Source organism: Anabrus simplex, chromosome 1, assembly GCF_040414725.1.
Source record: "Anabrus simplex isolate iqAnaSimp1 chromosome 1, ASM4041472v1, whole genome shotgun sequence".
Classification (NCBI taxonomy): domain Eukaryota; kingdom Metazoa; phylum Arthropoda; class Insecta; order Orthoptera; family Tettigoniidae; genus Anabrus; species Anabrus simplex.
Genome location: NC_090265.1, coordinates 629107939 through 629120021, shown reverse-complemented (window position 1 = coordinate 629120021; position 12083 = coordinate 629107939). Strand labels below are relative to the sequence as shown.

At 44.6% G+C, this 12083-nt stretch overlaps 25 non-coding genes across 25 annotated transcripts; all 25 read right to left on the bottom strand.

Annotated features, from left to right (window-relative positions):
* Window positions 1–22: 22 nt before the first annotated feature.
* On the bottom strand, window positions 23–94 carry TRNAG-UCC (transfer RNA glycine (anticodon UCC)). Its single transcript has one exon. It is a non-coding gene; the product is annotated as a tRNA-Gly (tRNA).
* A 145-nt stretch (window positions 95–239) lies between these two features.
* On the bottom strand, window positions 240–311 carry TRNAG-UCC (transfer RNA glycine (anticodon UCC)). Its single transcript has one exon. It is a non-coding gene; the product is annotated as a tRNA-Gly (tRNA).
* Window positions 312–890: 579 nt separating this feature from the next.
* Window positions 891–962, bottom strand: TRNAG-UCC (transfer RNA glycine (anticodon UCC)). Its single transcript has one exon. It is a non-coding gene; the product is annotated as a tRNA-Gly (tRNA).
* A 579-nt stretch (window positions 963–1541) lies between these two features.
* TRNAG-UCC (transfer RNA glycine (anticodon UCC)) lies at window positions 1542–1613 on the bottom strand. Its single transcript has one exon. It is a non-coding gene; the product is annotated as a tRNA-Gly (tRNA).
* A 796-nt stretch (window positions 1614–2409) lies between these two features.
* TRNAG-UCC (transfer RNA glycine (anticodon UCC)) lies at window positions 2410–2481 on the bottom strand. The gene has a single exon. It is a non-coding gene; the product is annotated as a tRNA-Gly (tRNA).
* Window positions 2482–3278: 797 nt separating this feature from the next.
* Window positions 3279–3350, bottom strand: TRNAG-UCC (transfer RNA glycine (anticodon UCC)). Its single transcript has one exon. It is a non-coding gene; the product is annotated as a tRNA-Gly (tRNA).
* Window positions 3351–3495: 145 nt separating this feature from the next.
* On the bottom strand, window positions 3496–3567 carry TRNAG-UCC (transfer RNA glycine (anticodon UCC)). Its single transcript has one exon. It is a non-coding gene; the product is annotated as a tRNA-Gly (tRNA).
* A 1448-nt stretch (window positions 3568–5015) lies between these two features.
* Window positions 5016–5087, bottom strand: TRNAG-UCC (transfer RNA glycine (anticodon UCC)). The gene has a single exon. It is a non-coding gene; the product is annotated as a tRNA-Gly (tRNA).
* Window positions 5088–5232: 145 nt separating this feature from the next.
* On the bottom strand, window positions 5233–5304 carry TRNAG-UCC (transfer RNA glycine (anticodon UCC)). The gene has a single exon. It is a non-coding gene; the product is annotated as a tRNA-Gly (tRNA).
* Window positions 5305–5449: 145 nt separating this feature from the next.
* TRNAG-UCC (transfer RNA glycine (anticodon UCC)) lies at window positions 5450–5521 on the bottom strand. Its single transcript has one exon. It is a non-coding gene; the product is annotated as a tRNA-Gly (tRNA).
* A 579-nt stretch (window positions 5522–6100) lies between these two features.
* On the bottom strand, window positions 6101–6172 carry TRNAG-UCC (transfer RNA glycine (anticodon UCC)). The gene has a single exon. It is a non-coding gene; the product is annotated as a tRNA-Gly (tRNA).
* A 796-nt stretch (window positions 6173–6968) lies between these two features.
* Window positions 6969–7040, bottom strand: TRNAG-UCC (transfer RNA glycine (anticodon UCC)). Its single transcript has one exon. It is a non-coding gene; the product is annotated as a tRNA-Gly (tRNA).
* A 796-nt stretch (window positions 7041–7836) lies between these two features.
* On the bottom strand, window positions 7837–7908 carry TRNAG-UCC (transfer RNA glycine (anticodon UCC)). Its single transcript has one exon. It is a non-coding gene; the product is annotated as a tRNA-Gly (tRNA).
* A 145-nt stretch (window positions 7909–8053) lies between these two features.
* On the bottom strand, window positions 8054–8125 carry TRNAG-UCC (transfer RNA glycine (anticodon UCC)). Its single transcript has one exon. It is a non-coding gene; the product is annotated as a tRNA-Gly (tRNA).
* Window positions 8126–8271: 146 nt separating this feature from the next.
* On the bottom strand, window positions 8272–8343 carry TRNAG-UCC (transfer RNA glycine (anticodon UCC)). Its single transcript has one exon. It is a non-coding gene; the product is annotated as a tRNA-Gly (tRNA).
* Window positions 8344–8704: 361 nt separating this feature from the next.
* TRNAG-UCC (transfer RNA glycine (anticodon UCC)) lies at window positions 8705–8776 on the bottom strand. The gene has a single exon. It is a non-coding gene; the product is annotated as a tRNA-Gly (tRNA).
* Window positions 8777–9571: 795 nt separating this feature from the next.
* Window positions 9572–9643, bottom strand: TRNAG-UCC (transfer RNA glycine (anticodon UCC)). Its single transcript has one exon. It is a non-coding gene; the product is annotated as a tRNA-Gly (tRNA).
* Window positions 9644–10219: 576 nt separating this feature from the next.
* Window positions 10220–10291, bottom strand: TRNAG-UCC (transfer RNA glycine (anticodon UCC)). The gene has a single exon. It is a non-coding gene; the product is annotated as a tRNA-Gly (tRNA).
* Window positions 10292–10436: 145 nt separating this feature from the next.
* On the bottom strand, window positions 10437–10508 carry TRNAG-UCC (transfer RNA glycine (anticodon UCC)). Its single transcript has one exon. It is a non-coding gene; the product is annotated as a tRNA-Gly (tRNA).
* A 146-nt stretch (window positions 10509–10654) lies between these two features.
* On the bottom strand, window positions 10655–10726 carry TRNAG-UCC (transfer RNA glycine (anticodon UCC)). Its single transcript has one exon. It is a non-coding gene; the product is annotated as a tRNA-Gly (tRNA).
* A 144-nt stretch (window positions 10727–10870) lies between these two features.
* TRNAG-UCC (transfer RNA glycine (anticodon UCC)) lies at window positions 10871–10942 on the bottom strand. Its single transcript has one exon. It is a non-coding gene; the product is annotated as a tRNA-Gly (tRNA).
* Window positions 10943–11088: 146 nt separating this feature from the next.
* TRNAG-UCC (transfer RNA glycine (anticodon UCC)) lies at window positions 11089–11160 on the bottom strand. The gene has a single exon. It is a non-coding gene; the product is annotated as a tRNA-Gly (tRNA).
* A 145-nt stretch (window positions 11161–11305) lies between these two features.
* TRNAG-UCC (transfer RNA glycine (anticodon UCC)) lies at window positions 11306–11377 on the bottom strand. The gene has a single exon. It is a non-coding gene; the product is annotated as a tRNA-Gly (tRNA).
* A 228-nt stretch (window positions 11378–11605) lies between these two features.
* On the bottom strand, window positions 11606–11677 carry TRNAG-UCC (transfer RNA glycine (anticodon UCC)). The gene has a single exon. It is a non-coding gene; the product is annotated as a tRNA-Gly (tRNA).
* Window positions 11678–11823: 146 nt separating this feature from the next.
* On the bottom strand, window positions 11824–11895 carry TRNAG-UCC (transfer RNA glycine (anticodon UCC)). The gene has a single exon. It is a non-coding gene; the product is annotated as a tRNA-Gly (tRNA).
* Between the last annotated feature and the right edge of the window lie 188 nt (window positions 11896–12083).

The following is a 12083-nucleotide window of genomic DNA, read 5'->3' as shown; positions in this document are numbered from 1 at the left end:
GGTATCAAGTATCTTAAAGGTGCGCGATGGCCGGGAATCGAACCCGGATAAACTGCTTGGAAGGCAACTATGCTCACCATTACACCACCATCGCACACAGGCAAGTGAGCGAACTGCTTTAGTACACACGTTCTTCTTTAGTGACGTCACCCGAAAGCTGCAGGTTTTATCATAAATTCACGTGAACAGCTTGGAAGGTACTCTCGGAGTGTAACATGGTATCAAGTATCTTAAACGTGTGCGATGGCCGGGAATCGAACCCGGATGAACTGCTTGGAAGGCAACTATGCTCACCATTACACCACCATCGCACATGGGCACGTAAGCGAAATAGTTTAGTACACAAGTTCTTCTTTAGTAACGTTTACGAAAGCTGCAGGTATGTATCATAAATTCACGTGTTCAGGTTACAAATTACTTATGGAGAGTGTCATGGTATCGAATATGTCAATGGTGTGCGATGGCCTGGAATCGAACCCACATCCACTGCTTGGAAGGCAAGTATGCTCACCATTCCACCACAATCGCACATGGGCACGTAAGCGAAATAGTTTAGTACACAAGTTCTTCTTTAGTAACGTTTACGAAAGCTGCTAGTATGTATTATAAATGCACGTGTTCAGGTCACAAATTACTTATGGAGAGTGTCATGGTATCGAATATGTCAATGGTGTGCAATGGCCTGGAATAGAACCCACATCCACTGCTTGGAAACCAACTATGCAAACCATTGCACCATCAGGGTAACATGGCATGCAATCGAACTGCTTTAAAAAACACCCTCTTTTTAGTGACGTCATTAGAATGCCACAGGTATGGATCATAAATTCACGTGTTCAGTTTGGATGTTAGTCCCGCCGAGTGTAAATGTACCGAAGATCTTAAAATCGTGCGATGGCCGGGAATCGAACCCGGATGAACTGCTTGGAAGGCAACTATGCTCACCATTACACCACCATCGCACATGGGCACGTAAGCGAAATAGTTTAGTACACAAGTTCTTCTTTAGTAACGCTTACGAAAGCTGCAGGTATGTATCATAAATTCACGTGTTCAGGTTATAAATTACTTATGGAGAGTGTCATGGTATCGAATATGTCAATGGTGTGCGATGGCCTGGAATCGAACCCACATCCACTGCTTGGAAGGCAAGTATGCTCACCATTACACCACCATCGCACATGGGCACGTAAGCGAAATAGTTTAGTACACAAGTTCTTCTTTAGTAACGTTTACGAAAGCTGCTGGTATGTATTATAAATGCACGTGTTCAGGTCACAAATTACTTATGGAGAGTGTCATGGTATCGAATATGTCAATGGTGTGCAATGGCCTGGAATAGAACCCACATCCACTGCTTGGAAACCAACTATGCAAACCATTGCACCATCAGGGTAACATGGCATGCAATCGAACTGCTTTAAAAAACACCCTCTTTTTAGTGACGTCATTAGAATGCCACAGGTATGGATCATAAATTCACGTGTTCAGTTTGGATGTTAGTCCCGCCGAGTGTAAATGTACCGAAGATCTTAAAATCGTGCGATGGCCGGGAATCGAACCCGGATCAACTGCTTGGAAGGCAACTATGCTCACCATTACACCACCATCGCACGTTGGCGTCAGAGCGGACTTCATTAATACACAAATTCTTCTTTAGTGACGTCATATGAAAGCTAGAATTATGTGTCATAAATTTACGTGTTCAGTTTCTAAGATAGTCCCGCCGATTGTAATGGAACCGAAGATCCTAAAAGTGTGCGATGGCCGGGAATCGAACCTGGATGTACTGCTTGGAAGGCAACTATGCTCACCATTACACCAAAATCGCACATAGGCGCGTAAGCGAAATTGTTTAGTACACAAGTTCTTCTTTAGTAACGTTTACGAAAGCTGACGGTATGTATCATAAATTCACGTGTTCGGGTTACAAATTACTTATGGAGAGTGTCATGGTATCGAATATGTCAATGGTGTGCGATGGCCTGGAATCGAACCCACATCCACTGCCTGCAAGGCAAATATGATAACCATTGCACAATCAGGGTAACATGGCATGCAAGCGAACTGCTTTAAAAAACACCCTCTTTTTAGTGACGTCGTTAGATAGCCACAGGTATGTATCATAAATTCGCGTGTTCAGTTTGGATGTTAGTCCCGCCGAGTGTAAATGTACCGAAGATCTAAATATCTTGCGATGGCTGGGAATCGAACGCGGATCAACTGCTTGGAGGGCAACTATGCTCACCATAACACCACCATCGCGCGTTGACACGCGTGCGAAGTACTTAAACACAGAAATGCTTCCTTAGCGACGTCACCCGAAGGCTATAAGTTTGTATCATAAATTCAAGTGAACAGCTTCGAAGGTACTCTCGGAGAGTAACATGGTATCAAATATCTTAAAAGAACGATGGCCGGGAATCGAACCCGGATCAACTGCTTGGAAGGCAACTATGCTCACCATCACACCACCATCGCACTTTGGCGTCCGAGCGGACTCCATTAATACACAAATTCTTCTTTAGTGACGTCACAAGAAAACTAGAGTTATGTATAACAAATTTACGTGTTCAGCTTCGAAGGTACTCTCGATGAGTGTCACGGAACAGAAGATCTTAAGAGTGTTGGATGGCCGGGAATGGAACCTGGATCAAACGCTTGGAAGGCGACTATGGTCACCATTACATAATCTGCGCAACTTGGCATGCGAGCATTCTGCTTTAAAACACACCTTTTTTTTGTGACGTCACGAGAAAGCCACAGGTATGTATCATAAATTCACGTATTCAGTTTCTAAGATAGTCCCGCCGATTGTAATGGAACCGAAGATCCTAAAAGTGTGCGATGGCCGGGAATCGAACCCGGATCAACTGCTTGGTAGGCACGTATGCTCATCATTACACCACCATCGCACATGGGCACGTAAGCGAAATAGTTTAGTACACAAGTTCTTCTTTAGTAACGTTTACGAAAGCTGCAGGTATGTATCATAAATGCACGTGTTCAGGTTACAAATTACTTATGGAGAGTGTCATGGTATCGAATATGTCAATGGTGTGCAATGGCCTGGAATAGAACCCACATCCACTGCTTGGAAGGCAACTATGCTAACCATTGCACAATCAGGGTAACTTGAAATGCAAGCGAACTGCTTTAAAAAAACACACTCTTTTTTTTGACGTCATTAGAAAGCCACAGGTATGGATCATAAATTCACGTGTTCAGTTTGGATGTTAGTCTCGCCGAGTGTAAATGTACCGAAGATCTTAAAATCGTGCGATGGCCGGGAATCGAACCCGGATCAACTGCTTGGAAGGCAACTATGCTCACCATTACACCACCATCGCACATAGGCGAGTGAGCGAACTGCTTTAGTACACATGTTCTTCTTTAGTGACGTCACCCGAAAGCGGCACGTTTTATCATCACTTCACGTGAACAGCTTCGAAGGTACTCTCGGAGAGTAACATGGTATCAAGTATCTTAATAGTGTGCGATGGCCGGGAATCGAACCCGGATCAACTGCTTGGAAGGCAACTACGCTCACCATTACACCACCATCGCACGTTGACGGCAGAGCGGACTTCATTAATACACAAATTCTTCTTTAGTGACGTCACAAGAAAGCTAGAGTTATGTGTCATAAATTTACGTGTTCAGTTTCTAAGATAGTCCCGCCGATTGTAATGGAACCGAAGATCCTAAAAGTGTGCGATGGCCGGGAATCGAACCCGGATGAACTGCTTGGAAGGCAAGCATGCTCACGACTACACCACCATCGCACATGGGCACGTAAGCGAAATAGTTTCGTACACAAGTTCTTCTATACTAACGTTTACGAAAGCTGCAGGTATGTATCATAAATGCACGTGTTCAGGTTACAAATTACTTATGGAGAGTGTCATGGTATCGAATATGTCAATGGTGTGCGATGGCCTGGAATAGAACCCACATCCACTGCTTGGAAGGCAACTATGCTAACCATTGCACAATCAGGGTAACATGGCATGCAAGCGAACTGCTTTAAAAAAAACCCTCTTTTTAGTGACGTCATTAGAAAGCCACAGGTATGTATCATAAATTCGCGTGTTCAGTTTGGATGTTAGTCCCGCCGAGTGTAAATGTACCGAAGATCTTAAAGCCGTGCGATGGCCGAGAATCGAACCCGGCTCAACTGTTTGGAAGGCAACTATGCTCACCATAACACCACCATCGCGCGTTGACACGCGAGCGAAGTACTTAAACACACAAATGCTTCCTTCGCGACGTCACCCGAAAGCTATAAGTTTGTATCATAAATTCAAGTGAACAGCTTCGAAGGTACTCTCGGAGGGAAACATGGTATCAAATATCTTAAAAGAACGATGGCCGGGAATCGAACCCGGATCAACTGCTTGGAAGGCAACTACGCTCACCATCACACCACCATCGCACGTTGGCGTCGGAGCGGACTCCATTAATACACAAATTCTTCTTTAGTGACGTCACAAGAAGGCTAGGGTTATGTATAACGAATTTACGTGTTCAGCTTCGAAGGTACTCTCGATGAGTGTAACGGAACCGAAGATCTTAAGAGTGTGGGATGGCCGGGAATCGAACCCGGATCAACTGCTTGGAAGGCAAGTATGCTCATCATTACACCACCATCGCACATGGGCACGTAAGCGAAATAGTTTAGTACACAAGTTCTTCTTTAGTAACGTTTACGAAAGCTGCAGGTATGTATCATAAATGCACGTGTTCAGGTTACAAATTACTTATGGAGAGTGTCATGGTATCGAATATGTCAATGGTGTGCAATGGCCTGGAATAGAACCCACATCCACTGCTTGGAAGGCAACTATGCTAACCATTGCACAATCAGGGTACCATGGCATGCAAGCGAACTGTTTTAAAAAAACACCCTTTTTTAGTGACGTTATTAGAAAGCCACAGGTATGTATCCTAAATTCACGTGTTCAGTTTGGATGTTAGTCCCGCCGAGTGTAAATGTACCGAAGATCTTAAAATCGTGCGATGGCCGGGAATCGAACCCGGATCAACTGCTTGGAAGGCAACTATGCTCACCATTACACCACCATCGCACACAGGCAAGTCGGCGAACTGCTTTAGTACACAAGTTCTTCTTTAGTGACGTCACCCGAAAGCTGCAGGTTTTATCATAAATTCACGTGAACAGCTTCGAAGGTACTCTCGGAGAGTAACATGGTATCAAGTATCTTAAAGGTGCGCGATGGCCGGGAATCGAACCCGGATAAACTGCTTGGAAGGCAACTATGCTCACCATTACACCACCATCGCACACAGGCAAGTGAGCGAACTGCTTTAGTACACACGTTCTTCTTTAGTGACGTCACCCGAAAGCTGCAGGTTTTATCATAAATTCACGTGAACAGCTTGGAAGGTACTCTTGGAGTGTAACATGGTATCAAGTATCTTAAACGTGTGCGATGGCCGGGAATCGAACCCGGATGAACTGCTTGGAAGGCAACTATGCTCACCATTACACCACCATCGCACATGGGCACGTAAGCGAAATAGTTTAGTACACAAGTTCTTCTTTAGTAACGTTTACGAAAGCTGCAGGTATGTATCATAAATTCACGTGTTCAGGTTACAAATTACTTATGGAGAGTGTCATGGTATCGAATATGTCAATGGTGTGCGATGGCCTGGAATCGAACCCACATCCACTGCTTGGAAGGCAAGTATGCTCACCATTACACCACCATCGCACATGGGCACGTAAGCGAAATAGTTTAGTACACAAGTTCTTCTTTAGTAACGTTTACGAAAGCTGCTGGTATGTATTATAAATGCACGTGTTCAGGTCACAAATTACTTATGGAGAGTGTCATGGTATCGAATATGTCAATGGTGTGCAATGGCCTGGAATAGAACCCATTTCCACTGCTTGGAAACCAACTATGCAAACCATTGCACCATCAGGGTAACATGGCATGCAATCGAACTGCTTTAAAAAACACCCTCTTTTTAGTGACGTCATTAGAATGCCACAGGTATGGATCATAAATTCACGTGTTCAGTTTGGATGTTAGTCCCGCCGAGTGTAAATGTACCGAAGATCTTAAAATCGTGCGATGGCCGGGAATCGAACCCGGATCAACTGCTTGGAAGGCAACTATGCTCACCATTACACCACCATCGCACGTTGGCGTCAGAGCGGACTTCATTAATACACAAATTCTTCTTTAGTGACGTCACATGAAAGCTAGAATTATGTGTCATAAATTTACGTGTTCAGTTTCTAAGATAGTCCCGCCGATTGTAATGGAACTGAAGATCCTAAAAGTGTGCGATGGCCGGGAATCGAACCTGGATGAACTGCTTGGAAGGCAACTATGCTCACCATTACACCAAAATCGCACATAGGCGCGTAAGCGAAATTGTTTAGTACACAAGTTCTTCTTTAGTAACGTTTACGAAAGCTGACGGTATGTATCATAAATTCACGTGTTCGGGTTACAAATTACTTATGGAGAGTGTCATGGTATCGAATATGTCAATGGTGTGCGATGGCCTGGAATCGAACCCATATCCACTGCCTGCAAGGCAAATATGATAACCATTGCACAATCAGGGTAACATGGCATGCAAGCGAACTGCTTTAAAAAACACCCTCTTTTTAGTGACGTCATTAGATAGCCACAGGTATGTATCATAAATTCGCGTGTTCAGTTTGGATGTTAGTCCCGCCGAGTGTAAATGTACCGAAGATCTAAATATCTTGCGATGGCTGGGAATCGAACGCGGATCAACTGCTTGGAAGGCAACTATGCTCACCATAACACCACCATCGCGCGTTGACACGCGTGCGAAGTACTTAAACACAGAAATGCTTCCTTAGCGACGTCACCCGAAGGCTATAAGTTTGTATCATAAATTCAAGTGAACAGCTTCGAAGGTACTCTCGGAGAGTAACATGGTATCAAATATCTTAAAAGAACGATGGCCGGGAATCGAACCCGGATCAACTGCTTGGAAGGCAACTATGCTCACCATCACACCACCATCGCACTTTGGCGTCCGAGCGGACTCCATTAATACACAAATTCTTCTTTAGTGACGTCACAAGAAAACTAGAGTTATGTATAACAAATTTACGTGTTCAGCTTCGAAGGTACTCTCGATGAGTGTCACGGAACAGAAGATCTTAAGAGTGTTGGATGGCCGGGAATGGAACCTGGATCAAACGCTTGGAAGGCGACTATGGTCACCATTACATAATCTGCGCAACTTGGCATGCGAGCATTCTGCTTTAAAACACACCTTTTTTTGTGACGTCACGAGAAAGCCACAGGTATGTATCATAAATTCACGTATTCATTTTCTAAGATAGTCCCGCCGATTGTAATGGAACCGAAGATCCTAAAAGTGTGCGATGGCCGGGAATCGAACCCGGATCAACTGCTTGGTAGGCACGTATGCTCATCATTACACCACCATCGCACATGGGCACGTAAGCGAAATAGTTTAGTACACAAGTTCTTCTTTAGTAACGTTTACGAAAGCTGCAGGTATGTATCATAAATGCACGTGTTCAGGTTACAAATTACTTATGGAGAGTGTCATGGTATCGAATATGTCAATGGTGTGCAATGGCCTGGAATAGAACCCACATCCACTGCTTGGAAGGCAACTATGCTAACCATTGCACAATCAGGGTAACTTGAAATGCAAGCGAACTGCTTTAAAAAAACACACTCTTTTTTTTGACGTCATTAGAAAGCCACAGGTATGGATCATAAATTCACGTGTTCAGTTTGGATGTTAGTCTCGCCGAGTGTAAATGTACCGAAGATCTTAAAATCGTGCGATGGCCGGGAATCGAACCCGGATCAACTGCTTGGAAGGCAACTATGCTCACCATTACACCACCATCGCACATAGGCGAGTGAGCGAACTGCTTTAGTACACAAGTTCTTCCTTAGTGACGTCACCCGAAAGCTGCAGGCTTTATCATATATTCACGTGAACAGCTTCGAAGGTACTCTCGGAGAGTAACATGGTATCAAGTATCTTAAAAGTGTGCGATGGCCGGGAATCGAACCCGGATCAACTGCTTGGAAGGCAACTACGCTCACCATTACACCACCATCGCACGTAGGCGTCAGAGCAGACTTCATTAACACACAAATTCTTCTTTAGTGACGTCACAAGAAAGCTAGAGTTATGTGTCATAAATTTACGTGTTCAGTTTCTAAGATAGTCCCGCCGATTGTAATGGAACCGAAGATCCTAAAAGTGTGCGATGGCCGGGAATCGAACCCGGATCAAGTGCTTGGAAGGCAACTATGTTCACCATTACACCACCATCGCACATAGGCAGGTAAGCGAAATAGTTTAGTACACAAGATCTTCTTTAGTAACGTTTACGAAAGCTGAAGGTATGTATCGTAATTCACGTGTTCAGGTTAGAAATTACTTATGGAGAGTGTCATGGTATCGAATATGTCAATGGTGTGCGACGGCCTGGAATCGAACCCACATCCACTGCTTGGAAGGCAACTATGCTAACCATTGCACAATCAGGGTAACATGGCATGCAAGCGAACTGCTTTAAAAAACACCCTCTTTTTAGTGACGTCATTAGATAGCCACAGGTATGTATCATAAATTCACGTGTTCAGTTTGGATGTTAGTCCCGCCGAGTGTAAATGTACCTAAGATCTTAAAATCGTGCGATGGCCGTGAATCGAACCCGGATCAACTGCTTGGAAGGCAACTATGCTCACCATTACACCACCATCGCACATGGGCACGTAAGCGAAATAGTTTAGTACACAAGTTCTTCTATACTAACGTTTACGAAAGCTGCAGGTATGTATCATAAATGCACGTGTTCAGGTTACAAATTACTTATGGAGACTGTCATGGTATCGAATATGTCAATGGTGTGCGATGGCCTGGAATAGAACCCACATCCACTGCTTGGAAGGCAACTATGCTAACCATTGCACAATCAGGGTAACTTGGCATGCAAGCGAACTGCTTTAAAAAACACCCTCTTTTTAGTGACGTCATTAGAAAGCCACAGGTATGTATCATAAATTCGCGTGTTCAGTTTGGATGTTAGTCCCACCGAGTGTAAATGTATCGAAGATCTAAATATCTTGCGATGGCTGGGAATCGAACGCGGATCGACTGCTTGGAAGGCAACTATGCTCACCATAACACCACAATCGCGCGTTGACACGCGAGCGAAGTACTTAAACGCACAAATGCTTCCTTAGCGACGTCACCCGAAAGCTATAAGTTTGTATCATAAATTCAAGTGAACAGCTTCGAAGGTACTCTCGGAGAGTAACATGGTATCAAATATCTTGAAAGAACGATGGCCTGGAATAGAACCCACATCCACTGCTTGGAAGGCAACTATGCTAACCATTGCACAATCAGGGTAACATGGCATGCAATCGAACTGCTCTAAAAAACACCCTCTTTTTAGTGACGTCATTAGAAGGCTACAGGTATGTATCATAAATTCGCGTGTTCATTTTGTATGATAGTCCCGCCGAGTGTAAAGGTACCGAAGATCTTAAAATCGTGCGATGGCCGGGAATCGAACCCGGATCAACTGCTTGGAAGGCAACTATGCTCACTATTACACCACCATCGCACACAGGCAAGTCGGCGAACTGCTTTAGTACACAAGTTCTTCTTTAGTGAGGTCACCCGAAAGCTGCAGGTTTTATCATAAATTCACGTGAACAGCTTCGAAGGTACTCTCGGAGAGTAATATGGTATCAAATATCTTAAAAGAACGATGGCCGGGAATCGAAACCGGATCAACTGCTTGGAAGGCAACTGTGCTCACCATCACTCCACCATCGCACGTTGGCGTCGGAGCGGACTCCATTAATACACAAATTCTTCTTTAGTGACGTCACAAGAAAGCTAGAGTTATGTATAACAAATTTACGTGTTCAGCTTCGAAGGTACTCTCGATGAGTGTAACGGAACAGAAGATCTTAAGAGTGTGGGATGGCCGGGAATCGAACCTGGATCAAACGCTTGGAAGGCGACTGTGGTCACCATTACAAAATCTGCGCAACTTGGCATGCGAGCATTCTGCTTTAAAACACACCTTTTTTTGTGACGTCACCAGAAAGCCTCAGGTATGTATCATAAATTCACGTATTCAGTTTCTAAGATAGTCCGGCCGATTGTAATGGAACCGAAGATCCTGAAAGTGTGCGATGGCCGGGAATCGAACCCGGATCAACTGCTTGGAAGGCAACTATGCTCACCATTACACCACCATCGCACACAGGCAAGTGAGCGAACTGCTTTAGTACACAAGTTCTTCTTTAGTGACGTCACCCGAAAGCTGCAGGTTTTATCATAAATTCACGTGAACAGCTTCGAAGGTACTCTCGGAGAGTAACATCGTATCAAGTATCTTAAAGGTGCGCGATGGCCGTGAATCGAACCCGGATCAACTGCTTGGAAGGCAACTATGCTCACCACTACACCACCATCGCACGTTGGCGTCAGAGCGGACTTCATTAATACACAAATTCTTCTTTAGTGACGTCACAAGAAAGCTAGAGTTATGTGTCATAAATTTACGTGTTCAGTTTCTAGGATAGTCCCGCCGATTGTAATGGAACCGAAGATCATAAAAGTGTGCGATGGCCGGGAATCGAACCCGGATCAACTGCTTGGAAGGCAACTATGCTCACCATTACACCACCATCGCACACAGGCAAGTCGGCGAACTGCTTTAGTACACAAGTTCTTCTTTAGTGACGTCACCCGAAAGCTGCAGGTTTTATCATAAATTCACGTGAACAGCTTCGAAGGTACTCTCGGAGAGTAACATGGTATCAAGTATGATAAGGTGCGCGATGGCCGTGAATCGAACCCGGATCAACTGCTTGGAAGGCAACTATGCTCACCATTACACCACCATCGCACGTTGGCGTCAGAGCGGACTTCATTAATACACAAATTCTTCTTTATTGACGTCACAGGAAAGCTAGAGTTACGTGTCATAAATTTACGTGTTCAGTTTCTAAGATAGTCCCGCCGATTGTAATGGAACCGAAGATCCTAAAAGTGTGCGATGGCCGGGAATCGAACCCGGATCAACTGCTTGGAAGGCAACTATGCTCACCATTACACCACCATCGCACACATTCAAGTGAGCGAACTGCTTTAGTACACACGTTCTTCTTTAGTGACGTCACCCGAAAGCTGCAGGTTTTATCATAAATTCACGTGGACAGCTTCGAAGGTACTCTCGGAGTGTAACATGGTATCAAGTATCTTAAACGTGTGCGATGGCCGGGAATCGAACCCGGATGAACTGCTTGGAACGCAACTATGCTCACCATTACACCACCATCGCACATGGGCACGTAAGCGAAATAGTTTAGTACACAAGTTCTTCTTTAGTAACGTTTACGAAAGCTGCAGGTATGTATCATAAATGCACGTGTTCAGGTTACAAATTACTTATGGAGAGTGTCATGGTATCGAATATGTCAATGGTGTGCGATGGCCTGGAATAGAACCCACATCCACTGCTTGGAAGGTACTCTCGGAGAGTAACATGGTATCAAGTATTTTAAAGGTGCGCGATGGCCGGGAATCGAACACGGATCAACTGCTTGGAAGGCAACTATGCTCACCATTACACCACCATCGCACGTTGGCTTCAGAGCGGACTTCATTAATACACAAATTCTTCTTTATTGACGTCACAGGAAAGCTAGAGTTATGTGTCATAAATTTACGTGTTCAGTTTCTAAGATAGTCCCGCCGATTGTAATGGAACCGAAGATCCTAAAAGTGTGCGATGGCCGGGAATCGAACCCGGATCAACTGCTTGGAAGGCAACTATGCTCACCATTACACCACCATCGCACACAGGCAATTGAGCGAACTGCTTTAGTACACACGTTCTTCTTTAGTGACGTCACCCGAAAGCTGCAGGTTTTATCATAAATTCACGTGGACAGCTTCGAAGGTACTCTCGGAGTGTAACATGGTATCAAGTATCTTAAACGTGTGCGATGGCCTGGAATCGAACCCGGATGAACTGCTTGGAGCGC